The sequence below is a fragment of the Epinephelus lanceolatus genome, chromosome 10 (assembly GCF_041903045.1).
Source record: "Epinephelus lanceolatus isolate andai-2023 chromosome 10, ASM4190304v1, whole genome shotgun sequence".
Taxonomy (NCBI): domain Eukaryota; kingdom Metazoa; phylum Chordata; class Actinopteri; order Perciformes; family Serranidae; genus Epinephelus; species Epinephelus lanceolatus.
Window position 1 is genome coordinate 46,014,316 of NC_135743.1, and position 24,792 is coordinate 46,039,107.

Sequence of the window (24,792 nt, forward strand, 5' to 3'; positions counted from 1 at the left end):
ATCTTAAATGAATGGCAACTTGTGCTGACCACATTTAAGATGCTTACATGCTGTTGTATTAGTTTTTTGGTAGGATGCTACTGATGGACTTGGTTTTGTCAGAGTTGCTTTACTGACAGTTACGGACTGTTGAAGGTTTATAGTGCGCAGTGTTCAGAATCTGCGCAGTTTATACATGGTTATGTACCTCAGTTCAATATGTGTTTATTACTATTATTTCAATTTGTTTTTTGATTTTCTTTTTTGTATGTTCATGACGGTATCACTTGCATCACATGCGAAAATAAGACATGTAAGAGACAGTAGTAGTCGGGGTACCGGTGGCTTAGTGGTAGAGCAGTCGCCCCATGTATAAGGCTGTTGCTGCAGCAGCCTGGGTTTGACTCCAGCCTGTGGCCCTTTGCTGCGTGTCGCTCCCTCTCTCTCTCCCCCTTTCACACTTGTGAAGAGAGACAGTAGTAGTGCGTATGCGTCCGCGTGTGCAGCCTGTTGCAGTCGCTCCTGCTTGTTTTCTTAGTTTTCCTACTTTTTTGCTTTATTAAGTTACGTATTATATTACGTACATATATATATTTGATTGAGAGACTTGTGCTCTGTTTCCTCACTCTGGAATTACTTCTTTCATTCGGACCCGGCATCATTGTGCAACAACTTCATGGCCACATTGTTTACTCCAGAGATCAGCTGATCGCGCTGAGGCCAGCCGGCTTGGCGGCCGGAACATCAGAGATCCCAGCTAAAATGTGGAGGAAAACACACAAAGGATGCAGGGGAGGAAGTAAACAGCGGAGGAAAAAAGCAGGGTTGAGACAACGTAGGCTTATGGAGAAGAGGAAATATAAGCCCTGTCTCCCCTCTCTCATCATGGGCAACGTGAGGTCGCTGGCAAATAAGATGGACGAGCTAACAGCGGTCGCCAGGAGTCAGAAGGAGTACCGGGAATGTAGTCTGATGTGCTTCACTTAGACATGGCTTCACCAGGACATTCCTGACAACAACGTCTCCATCAGCGGCTTTCAGACTGTTCGGGCCGACCGGGACTGCACCGAGAGCGGTAAGCGCAAAGGAGGGGGGCTTGCCGTTCTAGTCAACAACCGATGGTGCAGTCCTGACCATATTTCTATTAAGGAACGAATCTGTTGCCCAGACATTGAACTGTTTGCTGTTGGACTCAGGCCGTATTATTTGCCCAGGGAGTTTTCACATGCCATTATTCTAACTGTTTACATCCCCCCCTCTGCCAACCCGACATTGGCATGTTACGTCATTCACTCCGCCATAGCCCGCCTGCAGACTAAACACCCGAGTGCCTTCATAGCTATCTCGGGTGACTTCAACCATGTCACCATGGCAACAACATTGCCCACCTTTACACAGTATGTGAGCTGTCCTACCAGAGAAGAGAGAACACTGGACTTGCTGTATGCAAACGCCACGGATGCATACAGCTGCTCCCCCCTCCCCCCTCTGGGTAGGTCAGACCACAACCTGGTGCACCTCAACCCCTGCTATGTACCACTAGTCTGCGACCATGAGGACAGTGAGGAGATGGTCGGAGGAAGCTTATGAGACACTGCAGGGCTGTTTTGGTGTGACAGACTGGCAGGCACTCTGTGAACCATATGGGGAGGACATTGATGGGCTTACAGAATGCATCACAGACTACATCAGTTTCTATGTGGACTCCACTGTCCCAGCCAGGACTGTCCATTGTTATCCAAATAACAAACCGTGGGTAACAAAGGACATCAAAGCCATCCTCAACGCAAAAAAGAGGGCCTTCAGAGCTGGTAGCAGGGAGGAGGTGAGAACAATACAGGGGGAAGTGAAGATGACGATCAGGGAGGCTAAGGAGAGGTACAGGAGGAAGCTGGAGTGGAAACTCCAGCAGAACAATATGAGAGAGGTCTGGAGTGGAATGAGGACCATCACTGGCTTCAGGACCAACAACAACAGAGGAGTTGAAGGCAGCGTGGACAGGGCCAATGAACTGAATCTGTTTTTTAACAGATTTGACACTGCTGGCCCTGCCCATCCTCCCCTGACTCTTCTGCTGTCTGTCTTGGACAACCATCACCCACTCCACCCTCCTCCCCCACTCCTCCCTCTCACACCCCAACAGCCTCCTGCGTGAGCCCTCCTCACACCTCCTCCCCCCGTGGCCAGACTGACTGCACTCTCCATCATGAGGACTACACCCTTCCCCCACGTGTCGTCACCTCCACAATGTGCTTCACTGCTGACCATGTGAGAAGACAGCTGATGAGACTCCACTCAAATCTGAAATCAATCAGGTATGATATTGTTTTTTTGCAAGAATGTCATATGTCTGTGAAGGACCTGTCTGTGAAAATCAACCCCTTTTTCAGCTCGTCCTGTGGTCTGTGGGACAACCCCAAACTCCTTATTGGTAAATCACCACCTGTATGGAGGGAGTGGGTGATTAAGGGGGTGCATACTCCGGGTGACCTTTATAAAGATAATGTCTTTAAATCATTTGACAATCTGGTTGAACAATTCAAACTAGCCAACAATCAATTTTGGAGATATCTACAGCTGAGACGACTCCTTGTTACTACTTTTGGCTCTATACGCACACCACCCCTGGGCATGGACCTCATTAAAGAGATCTTGCGGATCGCAGGGGTTAGACATGGGGCTTCCCATTATTACTCTATGCTTATGAACAATTCTGGTTATGCGACCAACACAGCTCTGAAAACTTTATGGGAGAGGGATCTGAACATAACATTTTAAGAAAACGATTGGGATACTGTTGTTGGGATCACTAAACAAGTCTCTAGGGATATCAAAATAAGACTAATTCAATTCAAAATCCTTCATTGATTCTACTGGTACCCAAGTAGGTTATTCAGGCTAGGTATAAAGGAAACACTGGATTGTTGGAGGTGTGCAGGGGAGCTAGGTACCCTAACACATGCTCTATGGTCATGTCCAAAGGTTCAGACATTTTGGAAAGGGGTTCATGAGGTCATAAGAGTGGATTTTGATTTTTGTCCCAGTCTTTACATATTAGGCAATCCTAAACCCATGGCCCATATTGCAAAACCCCTAACCAATTGGATTCAGACAAGTATAATGTTTGGCAAACAGATGATGATGAGAAAGTGGAAGATACAGAAGGACCAGTATTTCAGGACTGGCTTACAGAGCTAGGTAAAGTAGCGGCTTTTGAAAAATATCCTATAGTATAATAAATGAGACTGAAAAATATAATGAGAAATGGGGCATGTTCTTAAGATTATATTCATTACAAGGTAACTAAAATGTATGTGTGTACACTATGATCAATGTAATCTGCTCTTGAGGGACTGTCACAAAGATGAGGATGGAGGTGGATTGGGTGCAATACAAGGATCTGTTTGCTGGAAGAATATCTGTGGACATTGAACCTCACATGGGACAGTGAATGGACACGCAGCAGTGTTAAAGAATGAAGAAGAATAATAAACATGTCGTGCTTGTACAAATTTTACTTGTCGTGGACTGTTTAGTTATTTATTTTATTTTATTACTCTTACTTTATATTTAATTAGTAACTAATAAGATTAGTTATCTTAATTTTGCATTATTCTTTAGTGGGTATCATGTTTCTGAGATGTATGTTTTAATTTTTGTTTGTTAAAAAATGAAAACTCAACAAAGTATGAGTCGCAAAAAAAGTTCCATCCCCTGGACAGAGCCAGGCCTCCTTATGAGTTTACTGATTCTCTTGGCGTCTCCTGCCTTCACCCTGCTGCTTAAGCACATAGCAGCAAAGACAAAATATTGGCAACCACAGATTTGTTTTTACAGCCAGACATATTTTTGTTTGTATATTGGGAAACCATTTCGGATAAGCTTCCACTTTTTATGTTATGCTTTAAAACCCCTTGACTAGGCCATAACATAAATCATGACATTGCTGCTGTGAATTGGCTGATCTGGAGGCTTGGCATGACGTTGCTGCTGCTGCTGACTGGCTGATGTGGGGGCTTGGCCTACTTAACATCTGGGTCAGTCGCAATGACGTCAACAGTCGATGCTGTCAGCAGGGCGCTTTCCTCCTCAGCGCTACAATCTTCATAACTCTGTGATTTGTTGTGTAATTGTGCTTAGGACAGTGAGCTGTTTCATTTTATATTCTGTGCTGCTTATTGTCAGTTTGGCCGTTTGTTGGTTACCGGTCTCACTGCTTGTTGTTTAAGTCTTTCTATGTGTGTGTTAGCTTTGCGCGTGCTTAGTGTAACCTTGTTTGTATATATTTTAAATAATATCACAATTTATATATTAGCATGAAGCTGTAGGGGTGAACTGCCATTTTTGGTGACAACTCTTCTACTGTTTTTCAGTTTGGAGTGTCAGGCCAAGCATCGTAATGGGGGACTCATTGCTGTCATTCAGACATTGCTTCTTCTTTTTTATTATTATTATTTTGGCCATGGTTCACCCTGAATTCATTTCTTCATTTGTGTCCTGGGTATCTTCATATCACCTGTGTTTAGCAGAGAACAATTATTTGTAAGCAACTTTCATATCCATTGTATTAGCAATAAATTACTCACTGCTGTTTATCCGTTTCACTTTTCATGTTACACTCTAAAACCCCTAGACTGGGGCGTAACACTTGTAGAACATTCTCAGCATGGTACTGCAGATATTGAATGATTGAGCCTTCACAGAAAGTAGAGTTAACTCTAGTCCTCCAGACCTTTTTGTACAGAGCTTCTGTGTTCGTAGCCCTGTCCAACTGCACAGTTTTCACGTTCATCCCTGGATGTAAACAGGTATGGGGGGTGTTTTCCGCCTGCTGCAGTCCATCACCAGGTCCTTTGTCTTGCCAATGTTAAGCTGTAGGGGGTTTAGCTCAGATGTTTCAATGAAGGAGTCCATGACACCCCTGTACTCAGCTCCCATCCTGCTGATGCAGCCCACATTTACAGAGTCATTGGAGAACTTCTCCAGGTGGCAGAACTTAGAACTGTATCTACAGTCTGAGGAGGAGAGGGTGGACAAAAAAGGTGAAAGGACATCCCCTGTGGGGTTTCTGTGTTGTTCACCAGTGTCAAACACATAGCCCTGCAGTGCCCAACCAGTCACAAGTAGTCCACAATGCAGGACAGCAGGGGCACATATACCTGCATTGCCATCAGCTTGCTCCCCCGCAGTGGTGTTGAACAAACTGGAAATTCAAAGAAATTACTCAGCGCTACCTGGCCCATCCAGGTGACCTTAGGCATGGTGAAGCAGGAAGATGATGGCATCTTCTACTACCACCTTTGGCTTGTAGGCATACTGAAGGGGGGGGTCGAGTGATGGTTAATCAGGGGCCAAAGGTGTGTCTCTCTGGGGATCATGTTGGAGCCACCAGGTCATGCCGTCTTAGGGACAAGAACCTGGTAGGAGCCCACAGTACAGGGACCCTCTCCAGACTTATCCCAAGGTTGAAAATGTGCTGAAGTACTTCACTCAGCTGGCTGGAACACACTTAGAGTTCCCAGCTGACCCCATCAGGACCCATAGACTTGCCTGGGTAGAGTCTAATCAGCTCTCTTCTCACATGCTCCGCTGTGATGGCGAGTGTGCAGTGTGTGATGGGTGCTGTAGTGTAGTTGGAGGAAGCTGATGTCAGGAAAGAGAGAGCCAGTGTAGTGTTGTTGGGGGGAGCTGGTGGTGTGGATTAGGGGAACAGGTATGGTGTTGTTGGAGAGAACAGGTGGGGGCAGTAGGCCAGGGGGTTAGAGGCCGTGGCTGCTGTGGCTGCCGGTGTTCCTGCCTGGCTCAATATGTGTGCAATCTTTTCACAATCAACATAATTTACACGAAGGACATGCTTTGCTCTGCAAGCCCAGTCATTTTGTTGTTTGTATATTGGTGAGGCAACAAATGGTATGCATCCATCCTGATGGTAAGGAAATCCACCAATTGAGTAGCTTTATGCCCCTTTAGCCTGTGGAGGACTTTCTCCTTCACCACTCTGATGGCACTCTCAACAGAATTGGTGGTGTTAGGCCTTGTCTTTAGAAAATCATTACCAAGACAGATTACCCACTCTTCATGTCTCCCATACAAGTGTGGTCATTATAAAACAGACCATTAGTCCAGAATGTTCAGCATATACAGTATATGGAAAGATGGTATGTTGGTATAGTATGTTGCAAATATAGTGATCAGGTGTCGTATGAAGGCTTAAGAAAGACAAGGCACCTCTGCCAGTGGTGGAGGGATCTAGGATATTTCATGGCAACAGGATCAGCAAGACATCTGATGTAGTGTGCTGTCAGTGACGGGGTTGAGTCAGCGTAGACAAGACTTTTAGAAGTTGTGGTCGGTTTTCTTTTGCCACAACACTGTTTGCACTCACAATCATCTCCACATGGCACATGCTCCACACAGTAGCAGCCTGACTTCAAGGTAAACTGCCTGGATGGACTGCTGAAGAGCTCTGCAGTCTACCATGATGACAACTTGAGATTGTTCCTGCTACCTCTAGGCAAAAGGGGTTGCAGGAGTTAAAGCACAGGTGTAATGGTGGACTGGCTCTCCGGTGTCATTATGAGCCCCCCAGTGGCAATCCTCCAGCCATAAGGTGGGTGACAAGGAGAATCATCCAGTAGTTCTGGTATTATAATTTCCCCATTAATCCACAAAGATGATTTCTTTACTCTCAACTTTGTGTGCACCTTTTTCATGACTGGTGTGCATGTGGCAATGACCACCTGACAATCTTCATTTTGTTTTGCTGCCTCTTCCATTTTTGCACTGGTATACCCTTGCACCATGCTGCACTAATCAAGTCTGTCCTTGAGGTCTACCAGCATCTCCTCTCCTGTTGATGAATCATAAGACCTCTGGAAAAGCTTGTAAAGCCTGCAAAAAGAAGAAAGAATACATTCTTCTATTTTGGGATCATGAAAAATTTGTGAACACAGTGAAAACCGCTTGTAGAGATCATGGTTACAGTGACCAGCTCCTAGGTTGATCAAAAAGCTTGTGACAGAATTAGGGTTGGGATCCGGATCTGGTTCTTTTTTGGAACCGGTTCCAAAGTTCCGGTTCCGGAACCGGTTCCATCACATTTGGAGTAACGGTTCCTGCAAATGGTTCCTAGATTGTAAAAAAAAAAACACCATCACGTGCATTTCCATTAGAGTGCGGCACGGGCCGCATATTTCTGAACGAACCCGACCGAGCCCGACATTATTTAATTACTAAAGCACTGAGTTTGTGTCACACAGTTGTTATGGTAACAGGCTATTTAACAGGCCGGGCTAACAGGCCGGGCGTGCGCCGTGGGTGCTCTGTGGAGAGGGAGACCTCCGTGTTTGAGACGGGAGCGGGCGGCGGGAGGTCCGAGGCTTCCAGAGAGGGGAGAGGGAAAAATATAACAAAATAAGATAAAATAGGAAAAACCTGTCTCCCTCTTTTATTTAATTTTCAGCGTTTAATCAAGGCGGAGGTGGGCGGCGGAAGGTCCGACGCTTCCAGCAAGGGGAGCGGTAGAAACAAACAGCCAATGTGTGTGTGTTCTGTTCAGGTAATAGTGTTACTGTAGAAATCAGAGAATTAGTTTTTGTTGTTATATATTCTCAGGGAGATGATACAAGCTCTAAATCTGAAATACACACCACACACAAATGTGTATTTTCATCTAATTGTACTGTGCAACAGTTAGAATAAAGTTTTTGTATTTGTATGATTGCATTTGTGTTTAGTCCCAACCCTAGACAGAATCATTCCTTCACAAACACTGTTTAAATAATTCACTTATGGTAATCAAGTAGTTTGCTTATAGTGTTCATTTTGGTTCTTTTCATACATGACAATATATGGACCTGCATTCTGTATAGCGCCTTTCTAGTCATTCGACCACTCAAAGTGCTTTTTACACTACGAGTCACATTCACCCATTCACACACACACACACGCACATTCATACATGGGTGGCCGAGGCTACCATACAAGGTGCCACCTGCTACTCAGTTTTTAACACACTCACACACTGATGGAAGCATCATCTGGAGCAATTGGGGTTCAGTATCTTGCACAAGGATACTTCGACATGCAGGAGCTGGGGATGGAACCGCTGATATTCCAATTGGTGGACGACCCGGTCTTCCTCTGAGCCACAGAGGGAAAAGCAATTTAAAAACTACAGTGATTTTTTTTCTCTCTCTCTCTCTTTACTCCCATCATGATACTTGCCTCACGGTAACCCGCCTGCTTCCAGCTGGCTACCTGAGGTCAGAAATAATTTTCTCAAAGAAAAACATAGTCTCCTCAAGCTTATGACAAACTGCCAACAACAAGCCAATGGACTGCAGCAGCAAAATGTGTTCCTCAGGCTTCCTTGTCTACTCAAACACTGAAAAACAATGATTGCTGCATGTGATGAAGGCAGAGGACAAATGTGTGGCCTGTGTTTGAACTGGATTGATAATGCCAGGTCATGTATGAAACGGCTGTACTGTATTTTCAAAAAGTCAATTAAATTCAGTAAATAGAGAAGCTGTCCACTTCATTAATTTATATCCATGTTATAAATATACAAATGTAAATCAGAAAAATCTGTTATAATAATTATGTGTTTATAATGAGCAATTTGACCAGGGCAGAAATGATCAATATAAGTGGATTTCACTATATTATGTTTTCTGTGTTTTTGTATGTAGCCATTTTGTGTCTGTATATACTATAGCTGCTGCTATGAAATAATTTATCCTTGGGGTTGATGTAAGTGTTAATTATCTTAATTACCTTGACTTCCTGTCTTGGCTGTGTATGTGTCCCTTTTCAGGACTTAGTACATGGTGGCACCATATGTTTCAGGACGCCTGCCATGACTGCCCTTCATCATCAGGCCTGTTTGCGCTGGTGTTGGCAACACGTGTACTAGAACCTGAACATGTGGAAGAACATTATGTTCAGCTATGAGTCCAGATTCTGCCTACGGCAGTTGGATCGTAGGGTCAAAGTGTGGAGAAGACCCGGAGAACGCTTTGCTGATCGATGCACTGAGAGTAACATCTTTTGGTGGAGGCAGTGTGATGGTGTGAGGCGGTATCTCCCTCACTGGAAAAACGAGGCTTGTCATCATTGGAGGCAATCTCAATGCAGAGAGATATCAAGATGAAATTCTGCAACCAGTGGCAATCCCATATCTCCACAGTTGGGGACCGAACTCTATCCTCCAAGATGACAACGCTTACCCCCACAGAGCAGGGTTTATCTGAGACTACCTCCAGAATTTGGGAGTGGAGAGGCTGGAATGGCCTGCCAGCAGTCCTGATCTCAATCCCACTGAACACTTGTGGGATCAGCTTGGGCGTGCTGTTCGTGCCAGAGTGACCAACACAACCTCGCTGGCTGACTTGTGACAAATGCTGGTTGAAGAATGGAATGCCATCCCACAGCAGTGTGTGGCCAGGCTGGTGACCAGCATGAGGAGGCTGTTGTGGCTGTGTATGGTTCTTCCACATGCTACTGAGGCTCCTGTTTGTTAAATGAATAAATTGTTAAATTGCCAATATTTCTTCAGATTTCAATCATACAATCCACCAAACAACACCAAACAAGAGTCAACAGCAAAAAAAAGAAGCTGTTTGGCATTGGCAGAGAAGATCTGTCAAATTTTTCATGGGCGCAACCCACATACTCAGCTCTGCTGCTCATCCCACAAATGCATGTTCTTTACATATGTGGCACCATTCAAAAGGGAAATAAACAGGCTTTCCAACAGTATAAGATTTATTGACAAGAAGCTTTGTTACAACAAAGAAAAAATCTACCAAACACAAATTTCCTTATTCATTTCCGCATTCATAGACAAAATGTGAATTGAATCTGGTTTTACTTCAAAGAAGCAATAATCGAAATTCATCATTTCTAGATTGAAAGAATTAAAAAATTGATATGTGAAGAACTAGAGGTGTAATTTCATCTGGAGTATAGCATGACCTCACACACCCTCTCTCTGTGTTGATCTCCAGCCCCTTGTTTACAAGTCGGTCCGGCTGCGCGTTCATGTACGTTCATGTGAATCCACCCCCCCTTGGAGGCCTTGGCCCTCCCTCCCTATAAAAAGCTACAGCCAGTGAGCAATGTGAAATGGCGGAGAGCGGAACAATACGTCCACCTGAAGACGACCAGGATCTGACATTACCTCTTAAGAAACAATGGTTGTTGGCAAAGAAGTTGTCGGATAAAGAAAAGGACAGAACTCGGATTAACATTGGCCTTGCATTTCCAAGGTGGATAGCACTGCGAGAGCTAAAGGGGCTACAATTTGACTCGGAGCTAGCTCTTCTTCTCCTGGACAAGTACAACATAAAGTCAAATGTCTGTTTTAATTAATGTTACAGTAACGTTAGGCACATGTCGCTATGTCGATTCAATTAAATTTAATGTTACAATTGTAGCATGGCTTAATGTCTGGAGCTTGAGTTATTAGCGTCTCTGTCCCAGCAATGGGTCAGGCGTTAGGGTTGTGTTAGGTGAGTAGCCAGCTAACATTTGCAATTAGCATTGTAAAATGTAGCCTGGCGGGCAGCCTGGCGGGCAGCCTGGCGGGCTGTGTTTAGCTATCTCCCTGCCTACTTCAATGATGATGGTACCTGTAATAAATGTAATATATTTGCTGGGATGGAGGCGAGGCTCAGTGACTAGAAGAGCTGGTAGAAGCGCTCCATAGCTGTAAGTTACTCCAGTAGCCATAGTAGCTCTACTGCTAACTCCAGGAGCTAACACTAATGTCCCAACTCTTCTCCGTGAGCCAGAGCCGTGAGCTCGTGAGCTGTGATATAGCTTTGTTAAGATTTAAAAAAAAAAAAAAAAAAAAAAATACATAGGAATTTTAAAAGGGATACAATGAAATAAATAAATGAATTTGGGTAGTACATTCATTTTGATAGTGTTGACTCTACCAATTAATGACAGTAAGCCCATCCATCTCTCAAGGTCCAGTTTAGTTTGATTAAATAGTTTCACATAATTTTCTTTATACACTTTACCAGAGGCGCCACAAATATTAATACCCAGGTATATAAAACCGCTGGGGCAACATTTTAGGGATCCAGAAATAATTCTAATATCACTGTCGAGTACATTAATCGGAAAAGCCTCACTTTTTGAATAATTTATCTTGTAACCAGATACATAACTATATTCCTTAAGACACTGAAATAATGGGGAGAGAGAATTAATAGGGTTCATTAGGAATAATAGAAGGTTGTCCGCATAAAGAGCTAATTTGTGCTCATCGGTACCAAATGTTATGCCAGTGATAAATGGTTTGAGCGAATAGCAATGACTAAAGGTTCGATGGCAAGTGAGAATAATTCAGGTGAGCTCCAACATCTAAAATTTTGTAGTCAGAATCAAGCAAGCTGAGGGGTCAAAAGGAACTGCATTCTTGCTTATTTTTTACCTGTTTTAGGGAGCAATGTTATTGTTGCAACCTCCAATGACTGTGGCAATACTTGTTTGTCTAGCACTTCCTTGATCATATTGATGAGAGGGGCCAGAAGTTTTTTGGAAAATGTTTTGAAATACTTGATCAGAAATCCATCCTCTCCGGGTGCTTTATTGTTCTGTAATGAATTAATAGCACAAAGCACCTCCTCTTCAGATATTCCAGTGTCCAAAAGGTCTTTGTCTATTATATTAGTCTTAGGGAGAGATAATTTATCCAGAAATTGTTTTATTTTGGCATTTTCAGTAGCATGATCAGTCTTATACAGTGCTTGATAATACTTTTTAAATTCTAAATTAATATCTTTGGGTTCTTCTAAACATCTACCCTCCTCGGATTTAATACAGTGAACACATTTTTCGGAGTCTTCCTTTTTGATCTGCCACGTGAGAAATTTACTTCTTTTATTGCCAAATTCATAGTAATGGTACTTTGTTCTGGCCATAGCGGCCTCGGCTTTACTGATACATAAATTGTCGTATAAGATCTGTTTTTGACTAAGAGTATTAAGAATTTCAGCTTTTTTTGTTAGGGAATGTTCCTGTTCCAGTATTCTGATATAATTTTCTACTTGTGATAATGTTTCTCCCCTTATTTTACTTTTATATGCCCCATATGACATGACACACATACCGCACACAAGACAGGACTTTGAAAGAGGATCAAGATTTAATTGAGCAACGTGTTTCACTTCCAGCTTCATCAGGCTCAGTACCAGCACCTTCACTTACGCTGCACGGGCATTTTTCTACTTTTGATATCAATATGGGTATTTATAAAAGTAATAAATTCTGTATCTTTCAATAGACAACTCCTAAATCTCCATCTATGGGAGGCAGGTTCAGGTGGGCCTAGCTCTCTAAGGAACGTCTCACTTTAATCTGTGCCCTTAAAGTAAAATGCTATTAATAAGCTGATGGCATACTAAAATGTAAGTGAATTCCACCAGAAATTCATTCATTCATTCATTCATTCATTCATCTTCTAACTGCTTCATCCTCTTGAGGGTCGCGGGGGGGGCTGGAGCCTATCCCAGCTGACATTGGGCGAGAGGCAGGGTACACCCTGGACAGGTCGCCAGACTATTGCAGGGCTGACACATAGAGATAAACAACCATTCACGCTCACATTCACACCTACGGACAATTTAGAGTTATCAATTAACCTAGTCCCCAATCTACATGTCTTTGGACTGTGGGAGGAAGCCGGAGTGCCCGGAGAGAACCCACGCTGACACGGGGAGAACATGCAAACTCCGCACAGAGGGGCTCCCACACCCGGGATCGAACCGGCAACCCTCTTGCTGTGAGACGACAGTGCTAACCACCACACCACCGTGCCGCCCATCTACCAGAAATTAAAATGCATAATTATACCATTCTCATATGGTTCTAAGAAAACTCTGACCAATCATTGCATTCGGACTGAATGCAATTATTGGTCGGAGTTTTCTCCTGTCCTGTCTGTCTTCCCCATGTGGAGGCCTCCAACTGACGTAATCGCTCGCGACCCCCCCACACACACACCCCCCAACCCCACCCCCTAGTCTGTGTGGATATAAAACTACTATTACATGTAACTACTAACGCTGCAGAGATCTAATGCTACAACCGAGAGAGCTCAGGATGTGTAGCAAGCTGTCCTGACGGGGAGACCCGCTGTGACAGGACACAGGAGCGGGGGAAGCACGGAGGGTTTAGCTCTAGGCTAAGAGCTAATCCCATCAAACCAGCTGTTCCCACTGGCCTTCTGGCGATTGACTGCTGCGCTAGAGATTCCATCGACTTTGATTGGTTGTTGCTGACCACGCTGCTGCCTGATTCTAGTAAATGCCATTAAGAGGCAGTGAGGAGGGACATAAATGTTTTCACAGACTATCTGTTTCTAGGAGGGAGGGAAAAAATTGTTACAGCATAGTATAGCAAAAATCGTCACAGAGTGCTACGTACTGATTTTTTGGCTACCAGCTATCAACTCCTGGCTCAACATCACATCATCCCCGGCTGGCATGGCACTGAAATACTCCGCTTCACAACTTCTCATACTCAACAATAACTCCACTCCCCGATGCATCTCCACCATCCAAACTCTGGGACTGCTGGGAGGGCCCAGATACATCCAAAGAAGCTACCATCGCAAGTTTGTTTACTTCCAAGCTGGTCACTCCATTCTGTCACTCTGGTCAGCTGAGCGCTCTGTCCCACCACCGTTGCGTCATCACCAAAACAACACACACGTGCGCTCTCCCTGGCTACGCCCCCTAGCCAAAGTCCCACACCCACTTCGCACCATGCAAAATGACATGAAATTCACTTTGCTTATCTCCCAGTCCCTTAACAATAAAAGTGATATTCTCAAGGAATTCATTCTCGACAACAAACTTGATTTACTCTGCCTCACTGAACTCTGGCAACAACCACTGGACTAGAGATGCACACGATTAGAAGTCTTAATGATTAAACATCCGCCCCCTCGCTAATCGGCACCAGAAACATTAGTTGGTTAAACCAATGAGTGTTCCATTCATGTACAAGGCCGCTTGACTGTCATGCAGCCGCCCGCCACTAGTGGGTGCTACAGAGCCATCAGACAGCAGTCCCCCTCCCTGCGGTAATGCATGAGTAGACTGGAGTTCTAAAACAGTATGGTGACAAAAGGGAGAAATGTCCTCTCGCAAAACCAGCGGAGTTTGGCAGTACTTTGATCTAGAAAATGAATTCAGCAGCAATTTATCTTTTTTGAGATTTTATATTATATGTTAACTTTAAGTGAATGTTGTCAGATAATCTACAGGGTTTCATTCAAACTGCACGGAGCAAAATGCCTCTCATTTCAGCTGAAATTAAATGATAATTTAGATGTTTTATTAACTTTAAAGTGAATTGCTATCATTTTTGTCAGATAATCTGCAAGGTTCAATGTGCCCCACATTTCAGATGCAATTTATTCATTTTAGATGTTATTTTAGTGGTTAACTTTTGATTGAGTTGTCGTCATGTTCACATTCATACTGCACGGCGCAAAGTGTCTCGTACTTCAGCGGCATTTAATATCTGACATGGTTGTTGAAGATTGTGATTAAAGGCTTCAAAGGGCTTCTAATACACACAATATGTTTTTTGGACAATGTTTCAAATACTTAACAATAAATTGTCTGCAAGGGTCCTAAGGACAGAGGGATGTTGTGTGCTGTAAAGCCCTGTGAGGCAATTTGTGATATTGGGCTTTATAAATAAAATTGAATTGATTGATTGAAAAGCACTGTGTCACTGCTGTAAACAAATAACATATAAACATATACACTGAACAAAAATATAAACGCAACACTTTTGTTTTTGTTCCCATTTTTCATGAGCTGAACTCAAAGATCTAAAACATTTTCTATATACACAAAAGACCATTTCTCACAAATATTATTCACAAATCTGTGTTAGTGAGCACTTCTCCTTTCCCGAGATAATCCATCCCACCTCACAGGTGTGGCATATCAAGATGCTGATTAGACAGCATGAATATTGCACAGGTGTGCCTTAGGCTGGCCACAATAAAAGGCCACTCTGAAATGTGCGTGCGTTTTGCTTTATTGGGAAGGTCTGGGGGGGTCAGAAAACCAGTCAGTATCTGGTGTGACCACCATTTGCCTCACGCAGTGCAACACATCTGCTTTGCATAGAGTTGATCAGGTTGTTGATTGTGGCCTGTGGAATGTTGGTCCACTCCTCTTCAACGGCTGTGTGAAGTTGCTGGATATTGGCAGGAACTGGAACACACTGTCGTATACGCCGATCCAGAGCATCCCAAACATGCTCAATGGGTGACATGTCCGGTGAGTATGCTGGCCATGCAAGAACTGGGATGTTTTCAGCTTCCATGAATTGTGTACAGCAGCTGTCCGGATGGCTGGTCTCAGACGATCTTGGAGGTGAATATGCTGGATGTGGAGGTCCTGGGCTGGTGTGGTTACACGTGGTCTGCGGCTGTGAGGCCGGTTGGATGTACTGCCAAATTGTCTGAAACGCCTTTGGAGACGGCTTATGGTAGAGAAATGAACATTCAATTCACGGGCAACAGCTCTGGTAGACATTCCTGCAGTCAGCATGCCAATTGCACGCTCCCTCAAAACTTGCGACATCTGTGGCATTGTGCTGTGATAAAACTGAACATTTTAGAGTGGCCTTTTATTGTGGCCAGCCTAAGGCACACCTGTGCAATAATCATGCTGTCTAATCAGCATCTTGATATGCCACACCTGTGAGGTGGGATGGATTATCTCGGCAAAGGAGAAGTGCTCACTAACACAGATTTAGACAGATTTGTGAACAATATTTGAGGGAAATGGTCTTTTGTGTATATAGAAAATGTTTTAGATCTTTGAGTTCAGCTCATGAAAAATGGGAGCAAAAACAAAAGTGTTGCGTTTATATTTTTGTTCAGTGTAAAAAGTGTAAACAAATAACATGTATAATCATCATTATTAATATTTATCTCACATGTTTGTTAGCCAAAATTGCCCCTCAGTTACAATCAGGGAATTTCTTTTCACATGCAATCAATCAATTGATGGGTGGGTATAAAAATGCAAGAACACATGATGGCTTATTTGGCACTGTTAGAGGTGGTGGATGGGAGACTCCAGAGGGAGCGGATCTTCAGGCACCAGCAAGACCTATTGGCCAACAATCTCTGTGCTGTGTTGGGCCCGGCATTACAAAGAAGCACCCACTGGAACCAAGCTGTGCCGGTGCTGTGCTGCAAAATGTGGCACAGCTGGAAAACATGCCACTACCACCTGACACAGATATTGGCCCCAACCTCGAGCCCTATCCCCAGGCACTTGAGCCAAATGCTGCTGCTGCGCTGTGATGTGATGCATTGTTTATGAAAACAAGGCATATTTTAAAAAAATCATTTGAGTCAAGAAAATCAGATTGTTTGTCCAACAGCTATGGCAACTGTATCCCTCATTTAGAATATTAATTTTAGTTTAGTTTAATTTTCAGTTTAGTTGGACCACTTCTTCTTGACTTCTGAAACAGTCTGAGGTGGCAGCACTTACAACATCTGCCACTCCCCTGCATTTTTAGCCTTAGTAATGCCCATATATAGTCCAAAAAACAACATTGTCTTTCTGTTATCAACCTCCCCAACAAGAACTTCAACTTCATACTGTGTGAGGTTTCGTTGTTTACCTTTTCTTGCTCTACTCTTCTTTGTGTGGTTTCCTGTTATAATGAATATCAATTCAGGGCGTTTCACTGGCCATTTATAGGCATCTATGGGTGGGACAAGACGCTCGCTCACCTGCGCCAGATTTCAAGTTGATTGTGAGTTATTAAGGGAAACCGGCATGGGACATGCGTGCACACTGTGTTATAAATCAGGATATTTTTGTGCGTAAGCACTTCCTGTGCTTGTTCGTATGTCACCTTTCCTGTCAAAAGTTTTATAAATGAGGCCCCAGGCCACTACTCCACCCAAGGTTCAGTTCTTGACCCCTTCCTCTTCATCCTGTACATTCACCCCCTTGGTGAAATAATCCACCATTATGAACTTCAGTTTCACTGCTTCGCTGACGACATTCAGCTCCACATCTTCACCAAAGCTTTCACTCCTGCCACTCACTCTACCCTCACCATCTGAATCACTGAAATAAAATCCTGGCCGCAAACCAACTTCCTTAAACTTAACTGTAACAAATCAGAAGTTATCATAATCGGTCCCAAATCTCTGACCAAATCCACCCGTAACTTCTTCCACTCCATCGACAGATGCACTGTGCTTTCCTCACCCCATGTCCATAATCAATCAATCAATCAATCAATCAATCAATCAATTTTATTTATAAAGCCCAATATCACAAATCACAATTTGCCTCACAGGGCTTTACAGCATATGACATCCCTCTGTCCTTTGGACCCTCACAGCGGATAAGGAAAAACTCCCCCCAAAAAAACCCTTTAACAGGGAAAAAAAAACGGTAGAAACCTCAGGAAGAGCAACTGAGGAGGGATCCCTCTTCCAGGACGGACAGACGAGCAATAGATGTCGTACAGAACAGATCAACATAATAAATTAACAGTAAACCGTATGACACAATGAGACAGAGAGAAAGAGAGAGACAGAGACAGAGAGAGATGCAGGACAGACGGTAATGACAGTAGCTTACAACAACATTAATGAAAGTAATAATATTATACTTAATAATAATATATTAATATCTGATAGTATACATGTGTGACAATAATCATATGTGTATAATAACAGTAGAAGTATGACTAATGATAACAGCAGCAGCAGGGGGCATCTGGCAGGACCACGGCAGCAGCACAACCACACACGTCACACTATCCAGGCACTGCTGCAATACGAGTTAACCTGAGAGACAGTGGAGCACAAAGGCTCCAGAGAAGAAGCCGAGTTAGTGACATCCAGAATGGCGGAGTTAGCAAGATGCAGTAGTAGAGAGAGAGAAAGAGAAGGAGAGAAGGTGCCCAGTGTATTATAGGGGGTCCTCCGGCAGACTAGGCCTAAGTCAGCCTAACTAGGGGCTGGTACAAGGCAAGCCTGAGTCAGCCCTAACTATAAGCTTTATCAAAGAGGAAAGTCTTAAGTCTAGTCTTAAATGTGGAGACGGTGTCTCCCTCCCGGACCGTAACAGGAAGATGATTCCACAGGAGAGGAGCCTGATAGCTGAAGGCTCTGGCTCCTGATCTACTTTTGGAGACTTTAGGGACCACGAGTAACCCTGCGTTCTCAGAGCGAAGAGTTCTGGTGGGATAATATGGCACTATGAGCTCTCTAAGATATGACGGAGCTTGACCATTTAGAGGTTTATAAGTTAACAGTAGGATTTTAAATTCAATTCTGGATTTTACAGGGAGCCAGTGCAGAGAAGCTAAAACAGGAGAAATATGATCTCCTTTCTTAGTTCCTGTTAGTACACGTGCTGCTGCATTCTGAATTAGCTGGAGAGTTTTTAAGGACTTACTAGAGCTACCAGATAATAGAGAGTTACAGTAATCCAGCCTTGAGGTAACAAAAGCATGGACCAATTTTTCTGCATCTTTTCGGGTCAGGATAGGCCTAATTTTCGCAATATTACGCAGATGAAAAAATGCAGTCCGTGAGGTTTGCTTTAAATGAGAATTAAAAGACAAATCTTGATCAAATGTTACTCCGAGGTTTCTTACGGTAGTGCTAGAGGCTAGAGCAATGCCATCTAGAGAAACTATGTCATCAGATAAAGAGTCTCTGAGTTGTTTGGGGCCAAGAACAATAACTTCAGTTTTGTCTGAATTTAACATCAGGAAATTGGTGCTCATCCAGGTTTTTATGTCTTTAAGGCAACTATGAAGTTTAGTTAATTGATTACTTTCTTCTGGCTTCATCGATAAATACAACTGTGTATCATCCTCATAACAATGGAAATTTATAGAGTGATTTCTAATGATGTTACCTAAAGGAAGCATATATAGAGTAAATAGGATTGGTCCGAGCACAGGACCTTGCGGAACTCCAAAACAAACTTTAGTACGTAAGGATGACTCATTATGAACGTGAACAAACTGAAAACGATCAGATAAATAAGATTTAAAGCAGCTTAGTGCAGAACCTTTTAGGCCAATTAAGTGTTCCAGTCTCTGTAGCAGAATTTGATGGTCAATTGTGTCAAACGCTGCACTAAGATCTAATAAAACAAGTACAGAGACAAGTCCTTTGTCTGAAGCAATCAGAAGGTCATTTGTAATTTTAACTAGTGCTGTCTCAGTGCTATGATGCACTCTAAATCCTGACTGAAATTCCTCAAATAAATTATTATCATGGAGAAAATCACACAGCTGGTCTGTGACTACTTTCTCAAGGATCTTTGAAAGAAAGGTAAGATTAGATATTGGTCTATAGATGGCTAACACCTCTGGATCCAGGGTGGGCTTTTTTAGGAGAGGTTTAATTACAGCTACCTTAAAAGACTGTGGTACATAGCCTGTTAATAAGGATATATTGATCATATCTAATATATGAGTGTTAACTAAAGGTAAGACCTCCTTAAGTAGCCTAGTTGGGATGGGGTCTAAGAGACACGTTGATGATTTAGATGACGAAATCACTGCGGTCAATTCTTGAAGAGAAATCGGGGAGAAACAAACTAAATATATATTAGGTCTTACAGCTGTGTTTGAGGGCAGATAGGAACTATCTGAGGACAGGAGGTCATGAATTTTGCCTCTAATAGTCATAATTTTGTCATTAAAAAAGCTCATAAAATCATTACTGCTAAGGGCTAAAGGAATACAAGGCTCAATAGAGCTTTGACTCTCAGTCAGCCTGGCTACAGTGCTGAAAAGAAACCTGGGGTTATTTTTGTTTTCTTCTATTAATGCTGAGTAATAGTTTGCTCTGGCATTGCGAAGGCCCCTCTTATACATTTTGAGACTGTCTGCCCAGATTAAACGAGATTCTTCCAGTTTGGTTAATTGCCAATTCCTTTCAAATTTTCGCGATATTTGTTTTAACTTATGGGTTTGAGAGTTATACCAAGGAGCAAACTTTCTTTGCTTTGTTAACTTCTTTTTAAGAGGAGCTACAGAGTCGAGTGTTGTTCACAGCGAGCCTATGGCGCTATCGACAAGATGATCAATTCATAACCCTAGTGTCATCTTCAATCAAACCCTCTCCTTTGACCAGCATATCAAACACATCACCAAAACAGCCTTCTTCCATCTCAGAAACATTGCCCGCCTTTTCCTTTTCAGCTGCAGAGACTCTCATCCACGCATTCATCACTTCCAGACTAGACTATTGGGTAACACTTTATAATAACTATCCGTTATAACTGGTTAATAGATCATTTGTAAACTGTTAATTCATGAATTATTAATGACTTGTTAAGTGTTTGTTAATAGTTTGTTAAGGATTTATAACGATGTCTTATAGATAGTTAATAGACCATTAATAAACTGTTAGTTAATGAGTTATAAATGACTTGTTAAATAACAGTTTAAGAATTAATAACTGTGCCTTATAGATAGCCAATAGATAACTTACAAGCTGTTAGTTAATTAGTTTTAGTAAGTAATTCACTAATAGCTTGTTCATGATCTATTACTAGTTTATAAAGTATAGTTATAAATCATTAACATACAGTTAACAAGTCATTTATCACTCATTAACTAACAGCTTGTAAGTTATCTATTGGCTATCTATAAGGCACAGTTATTAATTCTTAAACTGTTATTTAACAAGTCATTTATAACTCATTAACTAACAGCTTGTAAGTTATCTATTGGCTATCTATAAGGCACAGTTATTAATTCTTAAACTGTTATTTAACAAGTCATTTATAACTCATTAACTAACAGCTTGTAAATTATCTATTGGCTATCTATAAGGCACAGTTATTAATTCTTAAACTGGTATTTAACAAGTCATTTATCACTCATTAACTAACAGCTTGTAAGTTATCTATTGGCTATCTATAAGGCACAGTTATTAATTCTTAAACTGTTATTTAACAAGTCATTTATAACTCATTAACTAACAGCTTGTAAGTTATCTATTGGCTATCTATAAGGCACAGTTATTAATTCTTAAACTGTTATTTAACAAGTCATTTATAACTCATTAACTAACAGCTTGTAAGTTATCTATTGGCTATCTATAAGGCACAGTTATTAATTCTTAAACTGTTATTTAACAAGTCATTTATAACTCATTAACTAACAGCTTGTAAGTTATCTATTGGCTATCTATAAGGCACAGTTATTAATTCTTAAACTGTTATTTAACAAGTCATTTATAACTCATTAACTAACAGCTTGTAAGTTATCTATTGGCTATCTATAAGGCACAGTTATTAATTCTTAAACTGTTATTTAACAAGTCATTTATAACTAATTAACTAACAGCTTGTAAGTTATCTATTGGCTATCTATAAGGCACAGTTATTAATTCTTAAACTGGTATTTAACAAGTCATTTATAACTCATTAACTATCAGTTTATTAATGGTCTATTAACTATCTATAATGGTCTATTAACTATCTATAAGACATCGTTATAAATCCTTAACAAACTATTAACAAACACTTAACAAGTCATTAATAACTCATTAATTAACAGTTTACAAATGATCTATTAACTAGTTATAACGGATAGTTATTATAAAGTGTTACCGACTATTGCAATGGTCTCTACTGAATGGTTTTTCAGCCAAAACACTACAGTATATCCAGAACTCACACCACATCACCCCCACCTTTCATAACCTCCACTGGCTCCCCATTCCCCAGCATACTCCTCATCATCACTTACAAAGCTCTCCACAACCTGGCTCCCCCTTATTTGTCTGAGCTCCTCCACCGGCACACTCCCTCCTGCACTCTTAGGTCTGCCAATGCCAACCTCCTGCCCAAAGTTTTCACTTGCGGACAAAATTTACTATTGAAAAAAGGTAATAAATCGTAATATATAGCAGTTTATTTTATTGCAATACTCATCATATTGCAACATATTTAAAATCGCAATAATATTGTGTCATTACTTAAGCATTGTGATAATATCATATTGTGAATCTTCTGGTGATAACCTATGGGCTGAAATATGTGCCACCAGAAACTGAATTTGAATCATTTATATTTGAATTTCTAAACTTGAATAATTGCATTGAAAAACTGAATGTGAATCACATAATTTGAAATTGAATCATTTATATTTGAATTTCTAAACTTGAATAATTGCATTGAAAAACTGAATTTGAATCACATAATTTGAAATTGTATTGTTTAATTTGAATCATTGCATTGAAAAACTGAATCTGAATAGTATAATTCGAAATTGAATTTATTAGTTTGGAACTTAAGTCCAATCAAATTTGATCCTCACTGAAAATTCAACTCTATATATCTTCAAATTCAGTTCTCAAAATTCAATTTCAAATTTACTGTGACAGACATCCAGGTACTTGAAGGTTGAAGGAAGAGCAATCGAGCGCAGATACACAGGACTCTTCTTCGGCCAATCAGCACCTACGTTTTTGAGCACGTAGGAAGAAGCGCTCACTCGCCTTGACCAAGCGGCAACCTCCGGGGGTGACGAGTGATGGTTTTGGTCTCTATAGCTAATTTCCCCTTTCATGACAACTGTGGGAGGGTGAATTTTTTTTATATTTCATCCGTTTAAATGTTATTAAGGTTTAAAATTGTGCATAATTAAGGGCGTGGCCACTTTGAGTGACAGGTGGCACCATCACGGGTGTAACTTTAACGTAACATTATGGCTATACTTGTGTATGTAAATTAAAAAGTGTCGAACTGTGTGAAATTACAATAAGGTGTGTAACGTAATTAAAAAAAACTAATGTGACATTTGACTGTCACATGAAAAATATTAAGAAAATAAGAGTAGGATATAGGCCTGTAGCTACACAACAATAGATAATGCACAGACAGAATATGAGGACTGTGATGGCCACCACCTTTTTTTTTTTTTTTTTTTGCTAAAATAAATTGATTATGATCTGTTGAACATTGAAGTAATTTAAGTTGTATTGTTTGCATGTAAAGGAGTCTGTGAAGTAGGTAATCTAACACATATATTTTATTATCTATTTGTCTGTGTAAGGTTTTCCTCTAGGTGACCCAGACAGACTGGACCAGTGGACACGAGGAGACAGAACTTGACTCCAAACAGTGAACACTTTGAGAGTCATCACTTCAGCACTGACTCCAGGATAAAGACGCCTTTTTTCATACAGTACCCCACAAAGAGTCAAGAAACTTATTAGTTTAAAATGATGAATTATTGACCATAATACATTTAAATGCATTGTATATATTACTAATTTTCATACATTACTAAGTACTCGATTAGGGCACAGCTTGCTCTGTACTATTACTGATAAGGTGAAATTACTGACACACCAGTGCAGTTTAGTGTTCCCCTGATGCAAAAGGCCAAATGAAGATTTTATCAATCAAGGAACATGACATGTATTTACCAACTTTAACATTTTAGTGCATTTTATGCAAAGACCCTTTATCATAGTGAGAATTACTACCTTTTTCCCCACATACAGTCTGTGAAGAACCAATGGAAAAAAATATTCTCAAAATGAGACAGCTGAACCTTGCATGATTCAGTTCAATTTCCTTTTAATAGCAACAATTATTTTAATGTGGATGAACTGCATACTGTACATTCATACTCCAGTTGTCTTGGTAGTACACTGTTAAATTTAAAATCACATTCAAATATAAAGTTGAATATCCACAGAACTTAAACACAAAACTATTTTATGAATGACAGCCACTTACTCAGCAATAAGATCATTTTGGTGGTGAGTGGGCTTTTAACCAAGACAGGCTGTAGTCAATGTTTTCTACCTGTGTTTTTAACCTGTCATCTTTCTCTCTTGTAGGACACTTGAGGAAAGTTAAAACGCCTAGGCCAATGTGATATTTACTCCACAGTAAAGAGGTTGTTTCACAAGAAATTAAGATTTTGCAAATTATGACACTGGGTCCTCATCCATAGCTTTTATAATTACTGTTACAAATCTTTTCATTTATTCCATGTGTACTTTTTGTAACCTTTTAATATGGATGTTTTCATGAATGCAAGCTTTGACTTTATTTTGTGAAACTGTTTGTGTAATGGTTATAATTTTTGTTATATAAAATGGATCAAACAAAATTTACTTTAGAGTAAAAGCACATTTTCTGAAAGCTGTCATTCATCAGTTTCCTGTGATGATTGGAAATATAGTGGTGATTTAAACCTTTAACAAAATATAATAGTTATTAATGGCATCTTAATGTTTTCGTTTATGTCTTTACCAAAGTTTAGATTTATTGTAGCAGAATGTTAAAAAAAAACTGAAAAGCTGATGTTATGAGCTGGTTTTGTTTGGACATTTCTTTAAGACAAATGAAGAAAATTCACTGAGAAACTATTCTCCTTATGTGACAAACAAGGAATTATCTGCACACTGAATAGTTTTAAGCCCCGTAGGAGGTATCATTTATTTGTGATGTGACATATGAGAAGGTTCTGCTCGGTATTGAGGCTTATATAGTGAGGCTAAAAAAAACGTAACACACAATTGGCTGATTATGTTTCTATTTGCCTCACTATAAAAACGTCACGATACCTTTGCCTGAGGAAGACCCTCTCAGAGTTGGCACACAAGTGATACCTCTTCGGGGGCTTCAAAACTATTGTGTCCAGCTAATTCTTTGTTTTTCACTTTGAGCCCTTTTATCCAGTCACATTATTCTGTGTTAAAATTAGACTTCTAACAGAGCAGCAAACAAAGGGTACTCTCCA

At 41.1% G+C, this 24,792-nt stretch overlaps 1 protein-coding gene across 5 annotated transcripts in view; it reads right to left on the reverse strand.

Annotated features, from left to right (window-relative positions):
- The window catches only part of wdr26a (WD repeat domain 26a), a 167,137-nt gene that overhangs the window by 43,876 nt on the left and 98,469 nt on the right, over positions 1-24,792 (reverse strand). The gene's annotated exons all lie outside the window — the stretch shown is intronic.